The sequence below is a fragment of the Nuphar pumila genome, chromosome 7 (genome assembly GCF_984573655.1).
Source record: "Nuphar pumila chromosome 7, dmNupPumi1.hap1.1, whole genome shotgun sequence".
Classification (NCBI taxonomy): domain Eukaryota; kingdom Viridiplantae; phylum Streptophyta; class Magnoliopsida; order Nymphaeales; family Nymphaeaceae; genus Nuphar; species Nuphar pumila.
Window position 1 is genome coordinate 68656878 of NC_143255.1, and position 26548 is coordinate 68683425.

Below are 26548 nucleotides of genomic sequence, written 5' to 3' on the forward strand. Positions count from 1 at the left end.
ATACAGTACAGTGGTACAATACAGTACATGAAATATATCCATTTACATATACATATTTAACAGCCTCCCTCAAGTTGAGGATGATCTTCAATCATGCTCAACTTGCCCTTAAGTAACCAAAATTGATGACTAACCAATCCTTTGGTGAAGATGTCTGCTACTTGGTCTTCTGATCTGACATACGAAGCCTCAATTTCTTCTGTTTCAATCTTTTGTCTAACAAAATGCTGATCAATCTCAATGTGCTTCGTGCGACAATGATGAATAGGGTTAAAAGAAATATTAATGGCACTTTGATTATCACATAAAAGCAGAGAGGAAGAGATAGGTTCATTCAACTCTTGAAGAAGATGCCGTACCCAAGTGACATCAGCTGTCCCTGCTGCCATTGCCCTGTACTCTGCCTCAGTGCTGGATTTAGCAATGGCCTTTTGTTTCTTACTACTCCAAGTGACAATATTTGGGCCAATGAAAACACAATATCCTGAAACCGACCTACGCTCATCAGGGTCCCCACCCCAATCTGCATCACAATATGTAAGTAAACGGTGTCCTGTAGTGAAGCTTTCATCTTTGTGATAGAGCAATCCATCTCCAATAGTCCCTTTCAGATATCTGAGAATACGCTTAATACATTCCATATGACAATCAGTGGGAGCATGCATAAACTGAGATGCTTGATTTACAGCATAAGCAATGTCAGGTCTTGTAAATGTAAGATATTGCAACATACCAACAATGCGGCGATATAAAGTGGAATCATGATATAATTGGCCTTCTTTTGCACTAAACTTATGATTTAAGACAGATGGGGTGCTGAGAGGTTTACAATTAATCATACCAGTGGTGTGAAGAATGTCAAGAGTATACTTGTGTTGACTTAGAGTGAGTCGATCATCTTGCCTATCGACTTCAACTCCCAAGAAGTATCGCAATGGGCCTAAGTCCTTCATCTTAAATTTGGCCATGAGTAAAGACTTGACCAAGGCAATATGTGCATCATCACTCCCAGTGATAATGATGTCATCAACATATATAAGAACCCAAGTAGTAACATGATCATTCTTATACATAAATAAAGAATGATCAAGTATACTCTTAGAAAAGCCATGCTGCTGAATTTCCATGGAGAAACTCTCAAACCAAGACCGAGATGCCTGTTTTAAACCATAAAGAGACCTTCTCAATTTACAAACCCATGTAGCCGCATCATGTTCACTATATCCAGGAGGTTGCTCCATATACACCTCTTCCTTCAAGTCCCCATGTAGGAACGCATTCTTGACATCCAACTGGCTAAGAGACCAACCATGCTGAAGTGCCAAAGTGAGGATCACACGAATGGTGCCAATTTTGACAACAGGGCTAAAAGTTTCCTCATAATCTTGCCCATATTGTTGTGTGAATCCGCATGCAACAAGCCGAGCTTTATATCTTTCAATGCTACCATCTGGTTTACGCTTGATCTTGTAAACCCATTTGGAACCAACAACATTTCTATCAACAGGTCGAGGAACAATATCCCATGTATGACATTCATGAAGTGCTGCCATTTCTTCGTTCATAGCTTCAACCCAAGCTCGAGAATGGGCTGCCTGATGGAAAGTAGACGGCTCTTTCTCTTTGGCCACATTGGTTAGAAACAACTGAAAGTCAAGAGAAAAATTGTTGTAACTAACCCAACGATGGATAGGATGCCTTTCACGTGTGGATCGTCGAAGAGGGGGAGCCTCGTGAGATGGAGTTGGAGGGGCTCCTCGACGGGCATAAACCAAACCTGAAAACCGTGAAGGTGCATCTTGGATGATGGAGTTGTCTGCTTCAAACTGAATTGGTTCATCAACAACAGGATCTCTGATAGAGTCATATAGCAAAGTATCACAAAGCCATGGATCATAAGTAGTTTGCTCATATACCTGAGAAGTATCACAAGTGCTGAAATGGTCATCATCAAAAACAACATTTCTAGACACCTTAATCTTACCCAAAATAGGATCATAACATCTATATCCTTTATACCCATCGGCATATCCCAGAAATCTGCATGAACTGCTCTGTCCTGAAACTTGTTACGTAAAGAATGATCCACATGGGCATAACAAATGCATCCGAAAGCATGCAAATCATCATAAGAAGGGTGAGAACCGTGAAGCAAATAATAAGGAGAATGATCTCCTAATAATTCCATAGGCAACCTGTTAATGATATGCACTGCAGTGTGAAAGGCCTCAGTCCAAAGAGAGAAAGAAATATCAATATTGTGCATCATACTTAACGCGGTTTCAACAATATGCCGATGCTTACGTTCTGCTACTCCATTCTGTTGTGGAGTGTAAGGACAAGAGGAGTTACGTGTGATGCCATGGTCCTTTAAATATTCACTAAAATCATGAGATATGTATTCTCCACCACCATCACACTGGAAATAAGTGATATTTGAATTGAAAAGGTTCTGAACAAGAGCATGGAATTGTTTGAAAAGTTTGAACACTTCAGATTTAAATTTCATAAAGTAAATCCAAGTGTAACGAGTGAAAGAGTCAAGAAATAACACATAATAACGAGAGCCAGATAGAGATGAAACAGGAGCTGGGCCCCAAACATCAGAGTGAATAATTTCAAATGGCTTGGAAGCTCTTTTATTGATACTTTGAAAGGAAAGTACATGACTCTTGCAGACATTACAACTAGGACACTTATGATCTAATTTGACTTTGGGAATAAAATCCTGAGAAGACAATTTGTCAAGGAACCCTTGACTACAATGACCTAACCGACGATGCCAAGAAACTGGCTTATTACATTGCATAACAGAAGAAGACTGACTCAAATAAGCAGGAAAAGATGGAGTCACGGTAGATGACGTCTTCAAAGTCCCGGGGGCTGCTTCGAAGACGTACATGTTTCCGCGTCGTTCACCCTTAGCGAACATCTTCTTGGTTCGAAGGTCCTTAAGACAAACAGAAGACGAAGTAAATTCCATGGATGAATTTGTTTCATCAACCAATTTAGAAACAGATAAAATGTTTTTCTCAATGGCAAGAGTGAGTAAGACATTTTTCAATGGTAGTGTAGATTGTGACAAAGAGAGAGATGCATTTCCAGTATGAGAAATAGGGTGGTGGGAACCATCTCTCGTGACAATAGTGCCAGTGCCAATATAAGGAACCATGTTGGAAAGTTTACCTGCATCAGAAGTAACATGTGCGGCTGCTCCAGAATCAATATACCAAACTCCATCATCATTCTGACGCAAATTCATGTTGTTAAATGCAGTCATCAGAATTTGTTGCACATCATGTGGCAACCCTGCACTCTGTCCCTGATCAGTACCCTGATGTGCTCGAAAATTTCCCTGCGGCTGCCCCCGAAACTGTCTAACATTCATCTGTCCAGCTCTTGGTCCTGGCCTCCTTGCCTTGTTGCGATTCTGTGGGTTGTGCCAACAATCTGCTTTCACATGGCCACGCTTGTTGCAATGGAAGCAAGTAGGGACACAGGTACCTCTAGTGGCAGGTGGAGCAGTAGGAGTAGGAAGGAGTCCTCCACGACCCATATGAGCAACAGGTGGACGAAATGAGGTAGACCCAGATGTAAACATGACAGGATGAGGATCATCAATAAGATGATCTTGAGTCAAACTAACTTCATACTGTAGGAGTTTGGCCTGTAAATCCTCAAAGCATGGAAGTGTAGAGGCAACCTGTAATGCAGTGCAAAACATACGATATTGGGGCCCAAGGCTTCCCAATACCTGCTGAACAACATCTCTGTCAGAAACAGGATATCCAATAGCGGCCAACTGATCAATGATAATTTTGATATCCCCTAGAAATTCAGTAATGGTCTTAGTTCCCTTTCGCATAGATTGGAACTGCCATTTCAGTTGAAGTGCACGTGATTCAGAAACCTGTGAATAAGAGTGAGCAAGATGTCTCCATAGTTCTGCAGCAGTAAAATGGTCAGAGATAGTTTGTAATATACGATCATATAACGTGGCAGTCAAATAGGCAACCACAGATTGGTCCTTCTGAAACCAAACATCATACGCAGGATTTGGAATAGCAATGCAACTCACCTTCCCATCATTACCAGTTACCTCTTGCGTAATAGTCATAGGTGGGGCGGGTGATCCCCCATCCAGATGCCCGGAAAGACCATGACTTCGGATAAACGGCAGAATTTGGCGTTTCCAAAGTAAGTAGTTATCATGAGTTAATTTGTGAGAAACAAGTTGAGAAAGAAATCCGGGGCTGATTTTAGAATCCATAAGGAAGAAGATCAAGGATGAATCAAACAGCACGACAGAAATTCGTAGGTTGTACGGACAGAACCGTACGGACAGAAATTTTTGAGTTTTGGAAATCACGATTTTTCAGTTAATCGTGCAGAATGTACGATTTATCAACTATATTGCAAGAAATAGATAAGAAATCACAAGAAGTTTGAGAAAAGAGGCACTTTTGAGAAATGAGGGTTCCCAAATTTGGGGAAAACAAAAATTAGGGTTGATAAAATTGGGGATAACAGAATATGTAAGAAGGAAAAGATGCACGATATGAGGAAATGAAGAAACGACGTCGAAATATAGTGATTCAACGGAGAAACAACAGAGAAAAGATGAAAAAAACACTTTCCTTGAGAACGCCCAAAAACGCACGTGAAAGTCCTTAGGGGCCTTCCAGATGATCGTGATTACCACGCCCTTGGCTTTGATACCATGTGAGAAATCAGATGTGGGAGTCACCTTACTATCGTAGCAAGAGATAGAGAGAGAGGTAAGAGGGAAGAGAGAAAAAAAAATGTTGGGCGGCAATAGGATCTTCTCCCCTTTCCATTGATATTTATATGCTGTACAAGTGGTACAATGCAGTACAGTGGTACAATACAGTACAGTATGCTGTACAAGTGGTACAATACAGTACAATGGTACAATACAGTACATGAAATATATCCATTTACATATACATATTTAACACAAAATGGTCTAGCCGAAAGAAACATCAACATCTAATTGAAATAACAAGAACTCTTCTTGTTTCTAAAAATGTTCCTAAATTTTTTTGGCCGAAGCTATTCTTATCGCAACTTATCTTATAAATCGTATGCCTTCCTCTTCTTTAAAAAATGTTTCCTTTTTTGAAAAATTATTTAAAATATCCCCAAATTAGAAAAGACTAAGAAGTTTTAGATATAAATGCTTTGTTCTCTTTCAAGGACAAGATAAATTATCACCAAAAGCTCTTGAATGTGCTTTCATTGGCTACGGTGAAAATCAAAAGGGTTATAGGTGTTATGATAAACACAACAATAGGCTTTATGTCTCAAGAAATGTAACTTTTTTTGAAGAACAAAATGGTTTTGAAATTCACACACCTAAAGAAGATATTGATTACCCATTCCTATTGGACTTAGTACCTAGAATTAAGTCTTAAAATGATTTAGTTTGTGATAATTCTTGTAATGATACTTCACATCATATTGATGATGTGTCATATATTATTGATGATTCTTGTTAAGATTAGTCGACCTTTTGAGGTTTCAAGTATTATTTATTCTTAAAGGTGGTTATTTGATATTTTATATATAATGAGGGACCCGTATGTAATTTTTACTTTTTGGCTGACCTCTATTTAAACAAGAGGTGATTAGCCCTAAATGAAATAACGAGTTACATTCTTTCTCAAGCCGATCTCTCTCTCTCTTTCTGCCTTGGTTTCTGTGTACCCCATTACAACTTTTCACATGGTATCAGAGCAACAGGTCTTGAGTGCGTGAGCACGTGTTCTGTCTGCACCAAAGATGTGCGTCACGTGCTGTCTGCACCAAAGCTCGAGTAAAGGAAAAAGGTGCGAGTATTTTGGTTGTTTTTAAGAGCTGCATAGATTTGATAATAGATCTGATGTCTGACAAGTGTCATGACACAGATCTGTAATCAGATCTAAAGGCCACGATAATTTTTTTGTCAACAAGATCGAGTATCGGCAGCCATGGGTGATATGCAAAAGCCAATTTTTTTTCTTTTCTGATTATGGGTCTAAGTGGAAGTGAAGAAAAATTATACTGCTCAGTCGTAGATCTGGATATTCAAGAATCTGGATGTCAAAAAAAAAAAACATATCTGTGTTATCTGGGGTTGCTGTGAATCCAGTGGTATGTGGAGGATTTTTTTTTACTGATCTGATGCTGCCGTGATTTCTGTTTCGTGGAAAATATCTTATCTGGGATGTGCTTATCACATATCATAGATTTAATGATCCTTTGTTTTGTTTTGGTTGTGGACCTAGATGGCATGTTTGAAGTGGTTTTGGCTATTTCAGATCTGTTTTCAGATCTGTTGCCGTGACTCATCACTGTTTTTGCTGTGTGTTGAACAACCTAGTGTGGTCGTGAAATATTCAGATTCGAACTCTGAGTGATCTAAAGAGGGAATCTGATCGTTGTTTGTTTTGTGAATCTGGGATAAGTTTTTCTTTTGTCATTTATTACAACAGTATTATCAGCTAGTTTTTTTTTCATTATGGGTGAAGCTTCGAAACTCGATTCCAAGAATGACACTATTGGGGAATATAAGGCATTTGCAAATCCTTTCTCGTATGGCTCTTCTGTGAAATTGAATGAAACAAACTATGCCAGGTGGTCCAGAACTTTTATGATGTCGGTATCTGGACATCGTAGAAAACACATATTGCTGGAAATTGAACTAGATGATAAAGTGGGAAAATATCACTTGGGATGAAGATAATGACATTGTTATGTCATGGATCATGAATAGTGTCGAACCCCATATTGCAAATGGTCTAATTTACTATAATACAGCTAAACAGATGTGGGACAATATTCGAGATACATACTCTCAAGAGACTAATGTGAGTCGTATCCTGCAAGTTGAACAAGAGATATATAATTTGCAGCAGGGAGATCAAACCTTGGCCCAGTACTATGCCTCCGTCAAAGCAGCATTTGAAAGACTTAATTCTCATAGGCTTCTTTGTTGTTCGAAGCAAAAGGATCATCAAGAACAGACTATGGTTGCTCGGTTTTTCACAGGCTTATCTTCAGAATTCTCTGTTGCTAAAGTCCAAATATTGACTGGATCTGATATACCTACGCTTACTGATGCATACAATCGCTTGAGTACACTTGTTTTTTCTCTTCCACAATCTCATCCTATATCTCAGACATCTGCTCTAGCTGTCTCATCGAGTTATAGACGTGAAAATACTCAAAATATTAGAGGACGAGGTATGGGAGGTAGAGGTAGATTTCAATGTACTTTCTGTGGAAAATCAGGACACTTGAAAGATCGTTGCTGGGATAAACATGGACGGCCAACCTTCTCTTCATCAAAGCCTAATGTTCCAAAAGCTAATGTTACAACACTAGAGGTAGCAAATGCAAATGAAACTACTCCTGCTAGCGACTGTATCACTCTTAGTCGAGCAGAATATGATGAACTGATAGCCCGTCGACCTTCAAGCTCCTCTTCTCCTGTAGCTGGTGTTGCCTACTCAATAGGGGATCATCTTCGTAAAAATGATAGTAAGTGGATTATTGACTCTGGTGCCTCCAGACATTTGTGTGAAAATTCTAATTTCTTTTCAGATCTAAAGGATATTACTGCTCATCGGGGAGTCTCATTAGCAGATGGGAGTTCTTCTCCTATTGTTGGTCAGGAAAATATTTCTATATCTTCTTTGCAGTTGAAAAATGTCCTTCATGCTCCCTCATTTCCTCAGAGTTTACTATAAGTGAGTTGTCTTACAAAAGAGCTAAACTGTAGAGTGATATTTGATCCTATGGGTTGTCATTTTCAGGATTTGCTGACGGGAAAGAAGATTGGTGGAGGCTATGAAGAAAATAGAGTCTACTACCTGCATCATCCGGGCATTTGTGCTGCTGTAGATTACTTTTCCAGTCCTGTTTAGTGGCATCGTCGTCTTGGTCACCCTTCATTGTTAAAGCTTCATTATGTATTTCCTCAAATTTCATCTACTATATCATTTCAGTGTGAAGCATGTCAGTTGGGCAAGCAACATCGGAGTTCGTTTCCTTCTAGTCACAGTTAGTCCAATCATAAGGTCATTGAACTTTTTCATGCAGATGTATGGGGTCCTAGTAAGATTCTTACCAGGACTCAGTGTCGATATTATCTTTCTATTGTTGACGATTTTTCTAAGTTGTCTTGGGTGTTCTTAATAAAAGAAAGATCTGAAGTTTCTAGTATTATCAAATCATTAGTTACAACAAACAACAACAACAACTACGCCTTCATCCCAAAACAATTGGGGTCAGCGATATGAACCAAAAGAGAAAATCATTTTGGGTCTTCCACATGAATCCTTTTCCTCCAATCATTTCTATCCAATGCCATGTCCTCGGTGAGGTTCAAAGCATTCATATCCTTTCCTATCATCTCCATCCAAGTCTTCCTAGGCCTACCCCGACCTCTTTTAACTAATATATTTTCCCATTTCTCCAACCTTCTAACTGGAGCATCATTAGGCCTTCGCCGAATATGTCCAAACCACCGTAAACGATTCTCACGCATCTTATTTTCAATGGGTGCAACACCTACCTTCTTACGTATCTCCTCGTTCCGAATCTTATCTTTTATTGTATTTCCACACATCCATCTAAGCATCCGCATCTCAGCTACACTCATTTTTTGAATATGATGTCTCTTGGCAGCCCAACATTCCGTACCATATAGTAAAGCATGTCTAATAGTCGTCCTATAAAACTTTCCCTTCAACCGCAATGGCATTCTACGATCGCACATCACTCCAGTTGCACTTTTCCATTTCATCCACCCAACCTTTATCCTATGATTTACATCTCCATCAATTTCTCCATACTTTTGAATGATGGATCCCAAATATTTGAAATAATCATTCACCGGTATTTCTTGCTCACCAAGCTTCACTACACTCCCATCACTACTTCGTTGCTTACTAAACCGACATTCCATATATTCAGTCTTACTGTTACTCAACTTAAAACCTCTAGCTTCCAATGTTTGTCTCCATAATTCTAACTTAGCATTAACCCCAACTCTAGACTCATCAATCAAAACAATATCATCAGCAAACAACATACACCACGGTACATTTTCTTGAATTGATCTCGTAAGCTCATCCATCACTATCGCAAATAGGAAAGGGCTTAAAGCAGATCCTTGATGTAACCCAACCGTTATCGGAAAATTGGTTGTCACCCCTCCACAAGTGCGGACATTGGTTACTACTCCTTCATACATATCTTTAATTATACTAATGTACTTGAGAGAAACACCTTTCTTCATCATTGTCCACCAGAGAACGTCCCTAGGTACTCTATCGTATGCCTTCTCTAAATCAATAAAAACCATATGCAAATCTTTGTTCATCTCTCTATATCTTTCAATAAGTTGTCTAAGAAGATGTATAGCTTCCATAGTTGATCTTCCAGGCATAAAACCAAATTGATTCTCCGATATCATGACAACCTTCCTCAACCTAGACTCAATCACCCTCTCCCAAAGTTTCATAGTATGACTCATGAGTTTTATACCACGATAGTTTGTGGAATCTTGTATATCACCCTTATTCTTATATAAAGGCACCAAAGTACTCTTCCTCTACTCATTAGGCATCTTATTTGTTCGCCAAATCAAGTTAAAAAGATTTGTCAACCATTCTAAACCTTTCTCTCCCAAGCATTTCCAAGCCTCGATAGGTATACCATCTGGGCCAACTGCCCTTCTTGATTTCATTTTCTTCAAAGCCTCTGCAATTTCTTTCTTTTGAATCTTGTGCATGAAGTCACGATTTATCTTATGAAAAGGAATTGAGAAGTCTCCAAGATCTTGAGCATGACTATCATTAAATAGCTTATCAAAATAATCTTTCCATCTCTCCTTAATCTCCTCATCTTTGACTAAAACCCTTTGCGTTTCATCTTTGATACATCTAACCATACCCAAATCCTTCGATTTCCTTTCTCTCATCTTTGCAAGCCTATAAATATCCTTCTCGCCTTCTTTGGTATCCAACTTGTCATAAACCTCCTTATATACCTTAGCCCTCGCGTTTCAAACAACTTTTTTAGCTTCCTTCTTTGCTATCATATACTTCTCCAAATTCTCATTATCACGACTCTTAGATTTCTATAACACTCTCTTTTAACCTTAATAGCTAATTTGACATCCTCGTTCCACCATGATGTATCCTTACCTAGTGGTGCACCGCCTTTAGACTCACCCAATACCTCCTTAGCCACTTTTCTCATACCACCCGCTATCTTATTCCACATTGATTCTGAATCTTCCTCGAGACACCAATCAGCTTCCTTAACTACCTGCTCTACAAACATTCCTTGTTTAGCTCCTTTCAGTGCCCACCACTTAATTCTAGGATCTATCCTATGTCTATCCCTTTTGCGGCATTGTCTAATTCTAAGATCTAAAATTAAGACTCTATGTTGTGTTGCTACACTTTCTCCCGGTATAACCTTACAATCGATGCAACAACCCCTATCTCTCTTTCTAAGTAGGAAAAAATCTATCTGACTCGTATTAACCCCACTTTTAAATGTTACTAGGTGAGACTCCCTCTTCCTAAACCAAGTGTTTGCTAAGATCATATCATAGGACAAACAAAAATCTAAAATCCTTTCTCCACTTTCATTTCTTTCTCCTATACCATAGCCTCCATGGATACTCTTAAATCCATCACTACTAATGCCTACATGTCCATTAAGGTCACCGCCGATGAAAAGCTTTTCTCCATAAGATATCCCTTGTACTACTCCATCTAAATCTTCCCAAAATTGATGTTTAATGGGATCATCTAAACCTACTTGAGGTGCATAAACACTAATAATATTAATAATATCCGTACCTAATACTAATTTAATAAGTAAAATTCTATCACCCTTCCTACGGACCTCAACTACATTATTTATAAACTGACGACTCATAACAATCCCTACTCCATTCCTATTCCTATTTATTCCTGTATACCAAATCTTATATCCCTATGGTTCTATCACTTTTGCTTTCTCACTTACCCATTTGGTCTCTTGAAGACATAAAATATCAATCTTTCTCCTACACATAACATCTACTAACTTTACCAACTTACCAGTTAAAGACCCTATGTTCCAAGTGGCTAACCTAATTTTATGGTCTTGGACTAACTTCTTTACCCCTACCCGTCCAACAAAGTGAGGGAACCCTTGCCTATTTGACACCACACCCGAGCGCCGGTGTGACGCGTCGCTTCTGGGCGACGACCTAGCAACCCTTGCCCATTTATCACTGCCTCCGGGCCTAGAGAGTACAACGCGTCACTCAGTAGGGAACGCCCCAACAAAATTCTCATATTGGTTCATTTTCATAGGGTATGACAAAGTTTTTATGCTGGCTGTCACAGGCCTACCGCAACCCTCCTCCTTTATCCGGGCTTGGGACCGACAGTGTATAACTAAACAGTTATACACAGGCGGAGTTTATCAAATCATTAGTTATTGAAATAAAAACTCAGTTTGAATCTGTTTTCAAGATTGTCCGCACTGATAATGCACTTGAGTTTAAAACCAAAGTTTTGTTGCAATTTTATCAAGATCATGACATTCAACCTCAAACCTCTTGTGCCTATTCTTCCCAACAAAATGGGGTGGCTAAGCGAAAACACATGCACCTCCTGGATGTAGCACATACCCTTATGATTCAATCCAATGTTCCTGCTTTATATTGGGGTGATGCGGTTATCATAACTTGTTATCTGATAAACCACATGCCTTCACCATCTGTGGGCGATCAAATTTCTTTGCATATCCTAAATCCTAATGCTCCAATTTTCTCTCTCTCGCCCAAGGTATTTGGGTGTGTTTGCTTTGTGCACAAACTTGGACCTGACCGTGATAAATTAGCTGCTCAAGCAACTAAGTGTATGTTTATAGGTTATCCAAAAAATCAAAAGGGGTATCAATGTTATGATCCTATTTCTCGGCGAGAGTATGTCAGTGCGGATGTATCTTTCTTGGAGTCCATTCCATATTATTCTAGTACTGGTGCTCAGATGCAAGTTGATCAAGATGACTCCTTTCTCCTTCCTATCCCTCCTTTTCCCTTGGAATCTGTCCCCCAATTACCGAATCCAACTCTACCTTCCTCACAGTTTCATAATCCTCCTTTGGTATATGTGCGTAGAGCTCCACCTCCTCCCGTGCCTTCATCTTCTTCTCCTGAAGTAAGTGCTTCTGATAAAAGTGATCTACATGTTGATGATAACAGGCCAATCGCTCTACGGAAGGGGACACGACAATGTACCTTATATCCTATATCTCACTTTGTGTCCGATGCTAGACATGGCAGTCAGATGAAAGCTTTTATTTCAGCCTTATCTGCTGAAACTATTCCTTTGAGTTATCAACAGGCAGAGCTCGATAGCAGGTGGAAGCAGGCAATGCAAGATGAAATGGATGCCTTATTGTCTTAACAGACATGGGACCTAGTTGATCCTCCATTGGATGCAGACATTGTTGGATGCAAATGGGTATATACCATTAAGTACACATCAGATGGTTCAATTGAAAGATACAAGGCCAAATTAGTTGCAAAAGGGTATACTCAGACATATGGTGTTGAATTCTTTGAAACTTTTTTTCCTATCGCACGGATGGACACCATTCGCCTTGTTCTCTCCGTAGCAGTTCATCATGGATGGAGTCTGTGTCAAATAGATGTGAAAAATGCATTTCTGTATGGGGATCTGTCTGAGATAGTATACATGCAACAACTTCTTGGGTTCGAGGTTAAGGGGGAGTGTCAGAAGGTGTGCTTATTAAGAAAGGCGATATATGGTCTGAAACAAAGTCCTCGTGCATGGTTTTAAAAGTTGTTTGAAGTGATGTCAAAGTTTGGCTTCAATAGGTCAACGTCATACCATACATTATTTATTAAGAAAACTAACTCAGGTCTAGTTGTTATGGTGGTATATGTGGACGACATCATCCTTACAGGAGATGATATGAAAGATATTGTAGCTACAAAGACTGATATTCAAAAACACTTTGTTACAAAAGACCTTGGTCCACTTAGATATTTTCAGGGTATAGAAGTTGCCAAGAGCAGTGAAGGTGTGGTTTTATCTCAACGAAAGTATGTTCTGGACTTATTAAAAGAGACAGGAATGTTGGGAGCTAAACCAACGAATATTCCTATGGATCATAAAGTTCAGTTGTTCGAAGAGGGGTCAAAACCTGTTGACAGCAAAAGCTATCGCTCACTGGTAGGAAAGCTACTATATGTGACTGTGACTAGACCAGATATTGCTTTAGTAGTAAGCAAGATTAGCCAATTCATGGACAAACCGACTGAGGTACACTGGAATGCTGCAATAATGATACTCAAATACTTAAGATCTTTTCCTGGAAAGGGGTTATTATTCAAGAAAGGAGGGACCCTAGAAATAGTTGCTTACTCTGATGCTGACTATGCTGGATCTGTAGATGATAGAAAATCTACCACAGGATTCTGTGTGTTTGTGGGAGATAACTTAATTTCATGGAGAAGTAAGAAACAAAACGTGGTTGCTAGGTCGAGTGCTGAATCAGAATATAGGGCTATGGCCCAAACAACAGCTGAATTAATATGGGTTTGAACTGTTCTAAATGATCTTCAAGTGAAGGTTTCATCCCCTGTGGTAATGATGTGTGATAACAAGGCAACTACATATATAGCAAATAATCCTGTATTTCATGAGAGGACAAAACATATTGAGGTTGACTACCACTACATAAGAGATATGGTTCAAGCTGGTCATATCGCTACCAAACATCTAAAGTCGGAGGACCAAGTTGCAAATATTTTTACAAAGCCTCTTGCTAGACCCAGTTTCTCAAAATGTTGCGGCAAGCTGAACATGATTGATATCTATGCTCCAGCTTGAGGGTGAGTGTTAAGATTAGTCGACCTTTTGAGGTTTCCAGTATTATTTATTCTAAAAGGTGGTTATTTGATATTTTATATATAATGAGGGACCCGTATGTAATTTTTAGTTTTTTGCTGACCTCTATTTAAACCAGAGGTAATTAGCCCTAAATGAAATAACGAGTTACATTCTTTCTCAGCCGATCTCTCTCTCTCTCTGCCTCGGTTCCTGTGTACTCCATTACAGCTTTTCACAAATTTCACAATGAGAATCTTAATGATATTAACATTTATACCCGACGTGAGGGAAATGAACATCAAAATGCTTTTGAAAGATATTCTCAAGATTTCTCCTTAGAAAAACAAGTTGAAGAAAACCAACTTAGGAGATCCTCTCGAAATAGTAGACCTCCACAAAAATTCGTGTCATATGACTCTTTTTCTCCTACATATAAACTTGTCTCATGATGATACATTCCTATTATGAGTCTTCCACATTTAAAGAAGCTAAGGCACACCCGCATTGGATTGAAGCTATGAAACTTGAGTTAGAAGCACTTAATAAAGCAAACAATTGGACCATTGTAAGCCAACTCTTAGGTAAAAAGGCTATCGGGTGTAGATGGGTATATAAGGTCAAAACTAAGAGTGATGGAACTCTAGAAAGATACAAAACTAGGTTAGTTGCTAAAGGATAGACTCAAGAATATGGGATTGATTATGAAAAAACTTTTGCACCAGTAGCTAGGATGACTAGTGTGCAAACTTTGATCGCTTTAGCATCTATTAAACAATAGCATGTTTATCAACTTGATGTTAAAAATGTTTTTTTAAATGAAAATCTTTGTGGAGAAGTATTTATGGATCCTCCACCGGGTCTTGAGATTGGTAGATGGAATATTCTAAAACTTAACAAAGCTCTTTATGGCTTTAAACAAGCTCCAAAAGCTTGATATGATTTATTTAGTAAAGTTGTTCTTGCTATATTGACAGTGCTTTATTTGTTAAGACTACAGGAGAGCATATAACAATATTATTGTTATATGTGGATGATATGATCATCACTGACAATGATAAAAAGAGCATTAAACTTATTAAAAATATTTTAAAAGATAATTTTGATATGCCTGATCTTGGTTTTCTAAGGTATTTTTTAGGGATTGAGGTTGCATATTCTCCTAGAGGGTATGTTCTTTCTTAGATGAAGCTTACATCAGACATTATTGCTCGGTCTGGGTTAACTAGACGATAGGAAAGTGGAGACTCCTGAAATAATCACTGCCAAGATGAGAGCTAATGATGAAACTCTTTTAGCAAATCTCACTCCTTATCGTCAACTGATTGGTTCTTTAACTTATTTATCTATCACCAGACCAGATATTACTCATGCTGTTCACAGTGGAAGTCAGTTTTAGACGACTCTTACTTCAATTCATATGGCAACAATTATGAGAATTATCAGATATTTGAATGACACAATAACAAAAGGATTATTCTTATCCTCCTCTTTATCTCTTAATTTATTTGCTTATACTGACTCTGATTGGAGGGCAATTCTACAATAGGCTATTACATTTTTCTTGGGAAGTCACTAATTTCTTGGAGATGTAAGAAGTAACAAAAAGTTTCTCTCTTTTCCACGAAGGCAGAGTATTAGGCGATAACTACCACTACTACTAAGCATGTCTGGTTAAGAAGTTTCCTTAAAAATATGGGTATCATCTTCTCTAATCCTTCGAAGTTGTGTTGCGACAAGAATGCTATTTACATTGCTAGCAACCACACCTTTCATGAACGAACAAAGCACATAAAGATTGATTGCCTTTATGTTTAAGATAAATACCTTTGGGGTACCATTCAACTACCCTATGTTACTTTCAAGTACCAGCTTGCGAACTTCTTCACCAAAGCCTTGCCCTCGCCACACTTCTAATTTCTCCTCAGCAAACTCTCGATGATCTCACCCTGTGTTTGAGGGAGGGTGTTAAATTATAGTGTATATAATCCTGTATTTCATGAGAGGACAAAACATATTGAGGTTGACTGCCACTACATAAGAGATATGGTTCAAGCTGGTCATATCGCTACCAAACATCTAAAGTCGGAGGACCAAGTTGCAGATATTTTTACAAAGCCTCTTGCTAGACCCAGTTTCTCGAAATGTTGCGACAAGCTGTACATGATTGATATCTATGCTCCAGCTTGAGGGGGAGTGTTAAGATTAGTCGACCTTTTGAGGTTTCAAGTATTATTTATTCTAAAAGGTGGTTATTTGATATTTTATATATAATGAGGGACCCGTATGTAATTTTTAGTTTTTGGCTGACCTCTATTTAAACAAGAGGTGATTAGCCCTAAATGAAATAACGAGTTACATTCTTTCTCAGTCGATCTCTCTCTCTCTGCCTCGGTTTTTGTGTACTCCATTACAGCTTTTCACAATTTTCACAATGAGAATCTTAATGATATTAACATTCATACCCGACGTGAGGGAAATGAACATCAAAATGTTTTTGAAAGATATTCTCAAGATTTCTCCTTAGAAAAACAAGTTGAAGAAAACTAACTTGGGAGATCCTCTCGAAATAGTAGACCTCCACAAAAATTCGTGTCATATGACTCTTTTTCTCCTACATTTAAACTTGTCTCATGATGATACATTCCTATTATGAGTCTTCCACATTTAAAGAAGCTAAGGCACACCCGCATTGGATTGAAGCTATGAAACTTGAGTTAGAAGCACTTAATAAGGCAAACAATTGGACCATTGTAAGCCAACTCTTTGGTAAAAAGGCTATCGGGTGTAGATGGGTATATAAGGTCAAAACTAAGAGTGATGGAACTCTAGAAAGATACAAAACTAGGTTAGTTGCTAAAGGATAGACTCAAGAATATGGGATTGATTATGAAAAAACTTTTGCACCAGTAGCTAGGATGACTAGTGTGCAAACTTTGATCGCTTTAGCATCTATTAAACAATAGCATGTTTATCAACTTGATGTTAAAAATGTTTTTTTAAATGAAAATCTTTGTGAAGAAGTATTTATGGATCCTCCACCGGGTCTTGAGATTGGTAAATGGAATATTCTAAAACTTAACAAAGCTCTTTATGGCTTTAAACAAGCTCCAAAAGCTTGGTATGATTTATTTTGTAAAGTTGTTCTTGCTATATTGACAGTGCTTTATTTGTTAAGACTACATGAGAGCATATAACAATATTATTGTTATATGTGGATGATATGATCATCACTGACAATGATAAAAAGAGCATTAAACTTATTAAAAATATTTTAAAAGATAATTTTGATATGCCTGATCTTGGTTTTCTAAGGTATTTTTTAGGGATTGAGGTTGCATATTCTCCTAGAGGGTATGTTCTTTCTTAGATGAAGCTTACATCTCACATTATTGCTCGGTCTGGGTTAACTAGACGATAGGAAAGTGGAGACTTCTGAAATAATCAATGCCAAGATGAGAGCTAATGATGAAACTCTTTTAGCAAATCTCACTCCTTATCGTCAACTGATTGGTTCTTTAACTTATTTATCTATCACCAGACCAGATATTACTCATGCTGTTCACAGTGCAAGTCAGTTTTAGACCACTCTTACTTCAATTCATATGGCAACAGTTATGAGAATTATCAGATATTTGAATGACACAATAACAAAAGGATTATTCTTATCCTCCTCTTTATCTCTTAATTTACTTGCTTATACTGACTCTGATTGGAGGGCAATTCTACAATAGGCTATTACGTTTTTCTTGGGAAGTCACTAATTTCTTGGAGATGTAAGAAGTAACAAAAAGTTTCTCTCTTTTCCACGAAGGCAGAGTATTAGGCGATGACTACCACTACTACTGAGCATGTCTGGTTAAGAAGTTTCCTTAAAAATATGGGTATCATCTTCTCTAATCCTTCGAAGTTGTGTTGCGACAAGAATGCTATTTACATTGCTAGCAACCACACCTTTCATGAACGAACAAAGCACATAAAGATTGATTGCCATTATGTTTAAGATAAATACATTTGGGGTACCATTCAACTACCCTATGTTACTTTCGAGTACCAGCTTGCGAACTTCTTCACCAAAGCCTTGTCCTCGCCACACTTCTAATTTCTCCTCAGCAAACTCTCGATGATCTCACCCTGTGTTTGAGGGAGGGTGTTAAATTATAGTGTATATATATATCTATTTGCATATATATAGAGATATTTATATATATTATATATATATATATATATATATATATATACACTCAATAGGGGTAAAAATGTCATTTTACACATTCACGCATTCTTGTATATAATTTTTTTTCCTTCTTTTTATTTTTATTTTTCTTTTTTCTCATGTAAGTGGGCCCACATATTAATGTTGGATCCTCCAACGGTCATATTTATGATCGTTGGAGGGGCTCCAACTATGTCACAGGGATTCGGCTAGCAGGGTGCCGCACCCGCGTCGACGCGGGTGCGGCACCGGGTGCGTTGACCGCACACAGGGTCATTTTTGTCCATTTTTTTGTATTTTTTTTTAAAAAATCCGGGGCGGAGCCCCCAGACCCCCCTTCCTGCAAGGGCAAAAACAATGAATCAGGCTCCACAACTCATCACTTTCATCTTTGGGGACAACCATATAAGATAAAAAAATGGTAAAAAGCAAGTTGGGCACACATTCAGATATACATCTAAAAAAAATCAATGCCTCTGCAAACATAAAACAAAAGGCTTCTCATGAAGAGGGACCAATCTAGGAAGTTAATAAGTGTGTTGACTTCCATAGCCATCTGCAGGTGTTAACACATGACCATAAAATACACCCTTGAAGTTTAAAAATGACTTGGCGGTTCCATGCATTAATGGACACCAGTAGCTATTTTTGCAATTTTGTGTAAAAATAAGTTACACACTTATTAGTTGTGCATTCAAAATGCACAATTATTAATATGTTTTCCTAATAAAAAATACTAAAATGTCCATAATTGTGACAATTAATACACCTAATCACCATATCAATTTTTAAATTTGTTCGGGGCATAAAATTGTGGTGAACGTGCTAACATGCATAAATGTCATGGACCTTAACAGCTACCATACATTCATACATATACACTATACATGATATATATATATATATATATATATATATATATATATATATATATATATATATATATATATATATATATTTTTACATTTACATTTTTGCCCCTGCCGCACCCCCGCACCCGCACCCGCACCCGCACCCGCACCCATGTGACATAGGGATCCAACGTTCATATGAGAGCCCCTCCAAGGACCTCTCTTGTGTATAAATAAGGAGATATCCCCCTTTGTATTTTAAGCTTCTTTGAAGCTCTTCTTAAGTGAATGCTATACATTTTTCTAGCTCCTCTCTCTTTTTGCTCATTGACCACTTTGTGGTTTGTTGTAATCTTGCCCATTAGTGGCTATTTGTTTGTGTGTGCATTTGCTAGTCTCTTTGAGACATTATTTCTTTTCATTAGCATTTCGTGACACTCCCAATGTACTTTTGCATGTGAATGTTGTGTTTTGATTGGTTACTGCATATTGCTGTTCCAGCAGAAATACCTGGAATAATTCTACCACTTCTATTAGGAGTAGCCTTTTTACTGCTAGCTGATGATTTTTCAAACCCTAGAAAATCTGACACATATTCAAGCATTGGCATCCATTAAAGCATAAGAAAGGAACAAGAAGAAGATAGAGAAGGCTTAGAAACTTCACTAGTTCTAAAAGAATTAGAGAATACAACACTTATGGGGTGACCCCTTAGGGTTACACTAGAAGACAAAAGTTATTGACTATAATCCCTGCAGCTAAGTTACAAATGTACCCCTCTATAATAAGCATATGCACAAAAACAAAAGACAGTAGCATACACACACTTGTGATATGAATATTACATTCCTCAACACTCCCCCTCAGTTTTGAGATGATGAGAATACAATCATTCCAAGCTTGAAAAGAAATGGTTGGAATGTCTTTAAGGGAAAACCTTTAGTAAAACAATCTACTATCTGACTAGAGGTCCCAATGTATGACAATGATATAATTCCTTCAAAGTAGGCTCTACGAGTGAAATAACAATCTATCTCAATTTGCTTAGTTCTCTCATAAAACTCCATAATTTTTACTATATGAATAGCACTCTTATTTTTACAATATTAACCATGTAATCTCTGTTGTGACTTGGGTCATAGTATGATACTTGGCTTCTGCTTTGGATATATCAACTCTCTACTGCATTTTGCTCTTCCACGATATCAAGGAATCTCCCAAGAATATGTAAAATCCAATGGTAAAATGTCGATCTTGTGATACTCTCCCAAAGTCAGCATCACAATATGCCTTTAATTCTAGTGTAGATAAAACCAAAAAGAATAGAGTATAATGTATTGTGCTCTTAATATATCTGATAATCCTCAACATAACTGCCAAATGTGGTGATCTAGGGACACTCATGAATTGGCTCACTGCATGCACAACAAAGGTGATGTCTGGCCTGAAATTGGTCAAATCAGACTCCCTACCAACTTCCTGTATACAGTAGGATCATCAAGAAGTTCACCATTTAAATGTTTTAATTTTCAATTGGCTTCCATAGGAGTGTCCACTTCTTGTCTTCTACTAGCCTTGCTTTGTTAAGCAAATCAACTGCATAATTATGCTGAGTTTGCACATAACCTCTCCGAGAGTATGCAACCTCCAACCTCAAGAAATATTTTAACTTCCCCAAGTCTTTGATCTCAAAAAATTCTGCTAACCGAGATTTCACATTCTCAATCATGACTTGGTTATCTCCAACAATTATCATATCATTAACATATAACTTAAGTATACATTGCCCTCAAGTAGAGGACACTATAAGCCTACAAATAGTGTCGGACCATGAAAACTTTGCTTGAAGCCCAATCTCATAACTGCAGTTCTAAACTTATCAAACCAAGCTCTTGGAGCTTGGACACTCTCCCTTCTTTCTCCACAACTCCCTGGGGCAAGTTCATGTACACTTCATCTTCCAAATCACCATTTTATAAAGACATTTCTAACAAGGTTCTAACAATAGTCATGTAGGCAACTAGGGCAAAGGTTTTAGCAAAGTCTATCCCATACTGCTTATTGTACCCTTTGCTACTAGTCAAACTTTATATCTTTCTATTGATTCATCAACTCTAGTCTTAATTTTATACACCCACCGTAAAGAAACAAGAATCTTTCGGTTACACTCAATATACTCACCAAAGATTGAAAAGAACACATACAACAAGTGTCCACAAAAGGGCACACTCAATACTAAACCAACACAAGAGGTATTTCACAAGAGGGCTAAAATAAATGTTATTTTATTTATCAATATGCAAGAAGTATTGTTATACCAGGGAGGGGGAACACCCCTATTTATATACAAGCAGGAGGTAAAAAGGAGAGACTCAAAAGAGTTGTTGGACTAGCTCCAACGACTGGAAATAGAGTTGTTGGAGCTAGTCCAATGACTCCTTTGACTAGTCAACAAAGTGTTGACTAGTCTAACTCTAGTTCTAAATAAACCAGAACTAGTTCTGAATGAACTAGATAAAATACAAATAAAATAACAAAATATATACATCAATAATATATATAATATATATACACATATAAATATATATATATATATATATATATATATATATATATATATATATATATATATATATATATATATATATATATACAATTTAACGCTCCCCCTCAAAGTGACAGTACGATAACCAAAAGTTTGTTTAAGAGAAAGTGAAATCGGGGAAAAACGAGAGGTTTGGTGAAGAAATATGCTAACTGATACTCTGATGTAACATAGGGCAAATTTATGGTCCCATATAGATATTTTTCTCGAATAGAGTGACAATCCATTTCGATATGCTTAGTACGTTCATGAAAAATACAATTGATGTCAATGTAGATTGCACTCTTGTTCTCACAACACATGCGTGAGGCTCCTATCACTTGAACTCTCATATCAGCGAACAACCTTCTGAGCTAGAGTACCTCCATCATTGTGGTTGCCATGACCTGATATTCAACTTCAGTTGATGAAAGCAAAACCTTTTGTTGCTTTTTGCATTCACTTTAAAAAGCACAAAAACTAGTGGTTGAGTGCCCTGTTATTGGGATCTCCTTCTCAATCAACATCAATATAAGCAATTAAATCTAAAAAAGATAAAGCAAACAGTAAAAGGCCTCGAGAAAGAGAGTTTTTAATATATATAATGATACACAAAACTGCTCACATGTGAATATAAGTGAGAGCGTGCTGAAATTGATTAGCTATGTGTATAGCGTGTGTTATATCAGGTCTAGTAATTCAAAGATAAGAGACTGTAACGACCCAACTCGTACCAGTTAAAAAGTAGATTTTTTTAAGACATTTGCAGAAACATTCCCAGAGACCCTAAACCTTTAGTCATAATCACTCCACAACCACAAGAGATCTTACACTACTATTATCCAAACCAAACCAATTTTATTAATTAAAAGCATAGAGTCTGAGAACAATATGAAAATAATATAAATGAATAAAAAAGTGGAGCCACTGTAATGAAATATGTAGAAATAAAGACAATGTCCTATAATGGACATTCACAAACAGGATGCAAAGAACAAGTCTACAATGGACAAATATAAAAGCCAACAAGGGCTTGCTAGAAGGAAGAATCTTATAAAGCAAAAGGGCTTGAAAAAGCCATACATTACAAAGGGGTCTACCCCTTTATTTATAGGCAAGAGAGTGAGAGAGAGTGGGAGAAAAAAGAGAGAGAGAGTGGGCATTGGGAGGCCCAACAAGGAGTCGTTGGGCCCCCAACGGTCACATTTGTGACCGTTGGGGGTCCAACGACTCTTAGTTGGGACCCCAATGCAATATGCATTTAATGCATATTCAATAAAAAAAAAAAAATAAGAAAAGGAAAAAGAAAAAAAGAAGAAATAAAAAGAGAAAGAGACTAAAATGCCCCTATTGGGCAGAATTACAGAAATACTCTTAATCGGGTATGATGGGATTTAGTATATATATATATGAGTACATATGTTTTAACACCCTCCCTCAAGCTTTACAGGGACATGACCGAAAGCTTGTTGAGAAGAAACATAAAACGAGGAGCAACAAGAGCTTTGGTGAAGAAGTCCGCCAATTGGTACTCAGATGTTGTTAGAATATTCTCTGAAACCTTTGGAGAAAAGAAAAAGAGGATGAAAGAAGAAAGGGGTTGCAACTGTCATGATTGTAGTAAATGAAATCACGACCTAAAGTACATATTAATATGTTTGAGTGTATATTGGGTCCGGGTCTGGTATAATATCCAGACCCGAAATGGAATAAAGATATACAAAGTTATACACAAAAAGCTGTACATAGATGGACCCGAGTCTGGTATGAGATCTAGACCCTAAAGACACTTTTTCACCCCTTCTCAAGTTGATCATGGTTCTGAACCATGAACAACTTGCCTTTAAACATCCAAAAGCGATCTTTTGTCAAGCCCTTGGTAAAAATGTCTGCAACTTGTCTTTCAGTGTTAACAAATTCAGGCTCAATCTCTTTTTCGTCCACCTTTTGTCTCACAAAATGTTGGTCGATCTCAATATGCTTAGCACGACTGTGGTGTACGAGATTGAATGACATATTGAGAGCACTTTGATTGTCACACAACAAGGTAGGCGGAGAGATCGCTTCTCCTACTTCAGTTAGTAAATGCCTGACCCATGTGACTTCAGTAGTAGCAGCAACCATAAATCTATACTCAGCTTCAATGCTTGATCTAGCAACAACCTTTTGTTTTCTGCTGCTCCAAGAGACTAGGTTTCTCCTAATAAAAACTCAATATCCTGACGTAGACCTTCGTTCATCAGGATCTCCTACTCAGTCTGCATCGCAATATACAGTAAGTTCACACACATTCTTACCAGACGACTGTGGAGAATATATCAACCCATCTCCAATGGTCCCTTTCAGATATCTGAGTATCCTCTTAACCGCCTCCATATGTCTAGTACGTGGTGCATGCATAAATTGAGACACTTGATTGACTGAATAAACAATATCAGGTCGAGTAAATGTGAGATACTACAACATTCTTATTAGGCTGCGGTACCTGGTGGGATCCTCATATAGGTGTCCATCATGAGCACTTAATTTTTGGTGGAGCACACTAGGAGTTGCTAAAGGTTTGCAGTTTTTCATACCGGCCTTGCTGAGAACATCTATCGTATACTTTTGCTGAGTGAGGGTCAAGCCATGAGCCTGACTATCGACTTCTACGCCAAGAAAATAGCGCAAGGCTTCGAGATCTTTCATTTTGAATCTCTGTCCTAATAGGTTTTTAATTTTTCTGATATTATCTCCAGAGTTTCCTGTGATAACTATATCATCAACATAAATTAACAATAGAGTGATCACGTTCTGACTTCTAAAAATAAATAATGAGTGATCCAGTAGGGAACGTGAGAACCCATGCCTTTGAATGTCAAGTGAAAAGCTGTCAAATCAAGAGCGAGATGCTTGTTTTAGGCCATAGATAGCTCTTTTTAGCCTGCACACATGTGTTTTACAATTTTGCTCTTGATATCCAGGGGGTTGTTCCATGTAGACTTCCTCCTTCAAATCTCCATGCAAAAACACATTCTAGACATCAAGCTGACTAAACTTCCATCCATGTTCAATGGCCAGGGAAAAAATAATTCGAATCGTTCCCATTCTCACTGTAGGACTGAATGTCTCATCATAGTCTTGTCCTGCTTCTTGAGTGAACCCTTTTGCAACCAGTCTCGCCTTGTATCGTTCAATTGTTCCATCTGGTTTATACTTTATTTTGTAGACCCATTTACATCCAACAACATTTTTCTCAGGTGGTCTGGGGACAATTTCCCAGGTACCACATTCATGTAATGCTTGCATTTCATCATTCATGGCTTCTACTCATTTAGTAGAAGTAGCTGCCTGATAATACATGATAGGTTCATCTTCCTTATTCAGAGCAGTTAAGAAGAGCTGAAAGTCCAAGGAGAAGTTGTTATAATTGACCCACTTATCAATGGGGTGTCGCATGCGATGGGATCTTCTGGCCTCAAAAGTATGAGAGGAGGTAGGTGCAGCTGCTGAGATGTGATTTGAAAGATCTGGCGCTGTCGTTCTCTGTCTAGTATAGCAAATGCCCTTGTATCTGCTCTGTACGGGTGATATTTCTTCCCCATTCTATAATCCCGATGTGCCAATATTCTAAGACATTTCTTCTTTCTGCTGCCCACAATCTGGAGATCAGACTTCATTGGAACTAACAAAAAGTTCTAAATTCAACCAAGGATAGTAAAATTCGGTGGTGGTAGAGGACATATCCGATGTGCCAGCTTTGTGATCAAAATTATGTTAATCAAAGATGACATTTCTTGAGATCTGGATGCGTCTATTGACAGGATCGTAACACCTATATCCTTTGTAGTCATCGGCATATCCCATAAATCTGCACTTCTGAGCCTTGTCCTGAAACTTGTTTCTTAGAGACCGATCAATATGCACATAACAAACACATCCAAAGGCACACAAATCATGATAACTAGGATGAGCTCCAAAAAGACAGTAATAGGGAGATTTATTTTCTAGAACAACCATAGGCAATCTATTGATCACATGCACGACAGAGTGAAAAGCTTTTGTCCACACATTAATGGGAAGGTTACTATCATGGAGCATACTCATGGCGCTTTCAACGATATGCCTATGTTTTCGCTCAACAATCCCATTTTCTTGAGGGGTGTGAGGGCATGACACCCTTCTTCCTATCCCATTATTTTGAAGAAAAGAAATAAAGTCACTAGATGAGAACTCTCCACCTCCATCACATTGAAAGAATTGGAGACTCAGAGAATTGATTTCTTACTAAGTAAAGAAAGTTTTGAAACAAAAGAAAAATTTTCGATTTATTTTTTATAAAGTATATCCAGGTGTATTGAGAGTAGCTATCAACAAAGATTAGGTAGTATCTGCTGTTAAATTGTATCTCCTATGTACATATATTTTTATATGTATATGACGAAAGATACATATACATATATGTATATGTATCTATTGTTATATATATATATAAATATATATTTTCCCTTCATGTAACCCCAAGGGTATTTCTATCTTTTGTTCTATTTTACACATATTTACACTTGTAAATATGTTTATAATTTATTTCTTTTTATTTTCTTCTTTTCCTTTTTTTTTCCTCTTTTCTTTTTCGTTTTTATTAAAGTTGACTTAGTCAACCTTAGAGGGGAGTCCAACACTAGTCGTTGGACCCCTCCAACGGTTAGATTTCTAACCGTTGGAGGGGCTCCAACGACTAGTGGGAGCCCCTCCAAGGCTTCCTCTCTTCTATAAAAGGGGTTGAACCCCTATTGTATTATTCATTCATGGTTGGGAGCATTGTCCTCCAACTTGTTCAATAAAATTCTTTATATTTTTGCATTTGGGTTCTCTTTTTGTACCTTTGTGTATATTGTTGTAAGTGTTCTTGTGCCTTTGTGCACCTCTCCCTTTGTGGTGGTTGTGCATATTTAGCACTATATCTCTCTTGAGATATTTTTACATG

General features: G+C 37.7%; 1 protein-coding gene across 2 annotated transcripts in view; it reads left to right on the forward strand.

Annotated features, from left to right (window-relative positions):
• The window catches only part of APC10 (anaphase promoting complex 10), a 167545-nt gene that overhangs the window by 87181 nt on the left and 53816 nt on the right, over positions 1-26548 (forward strand). The window lies entirely within an intron of this gene.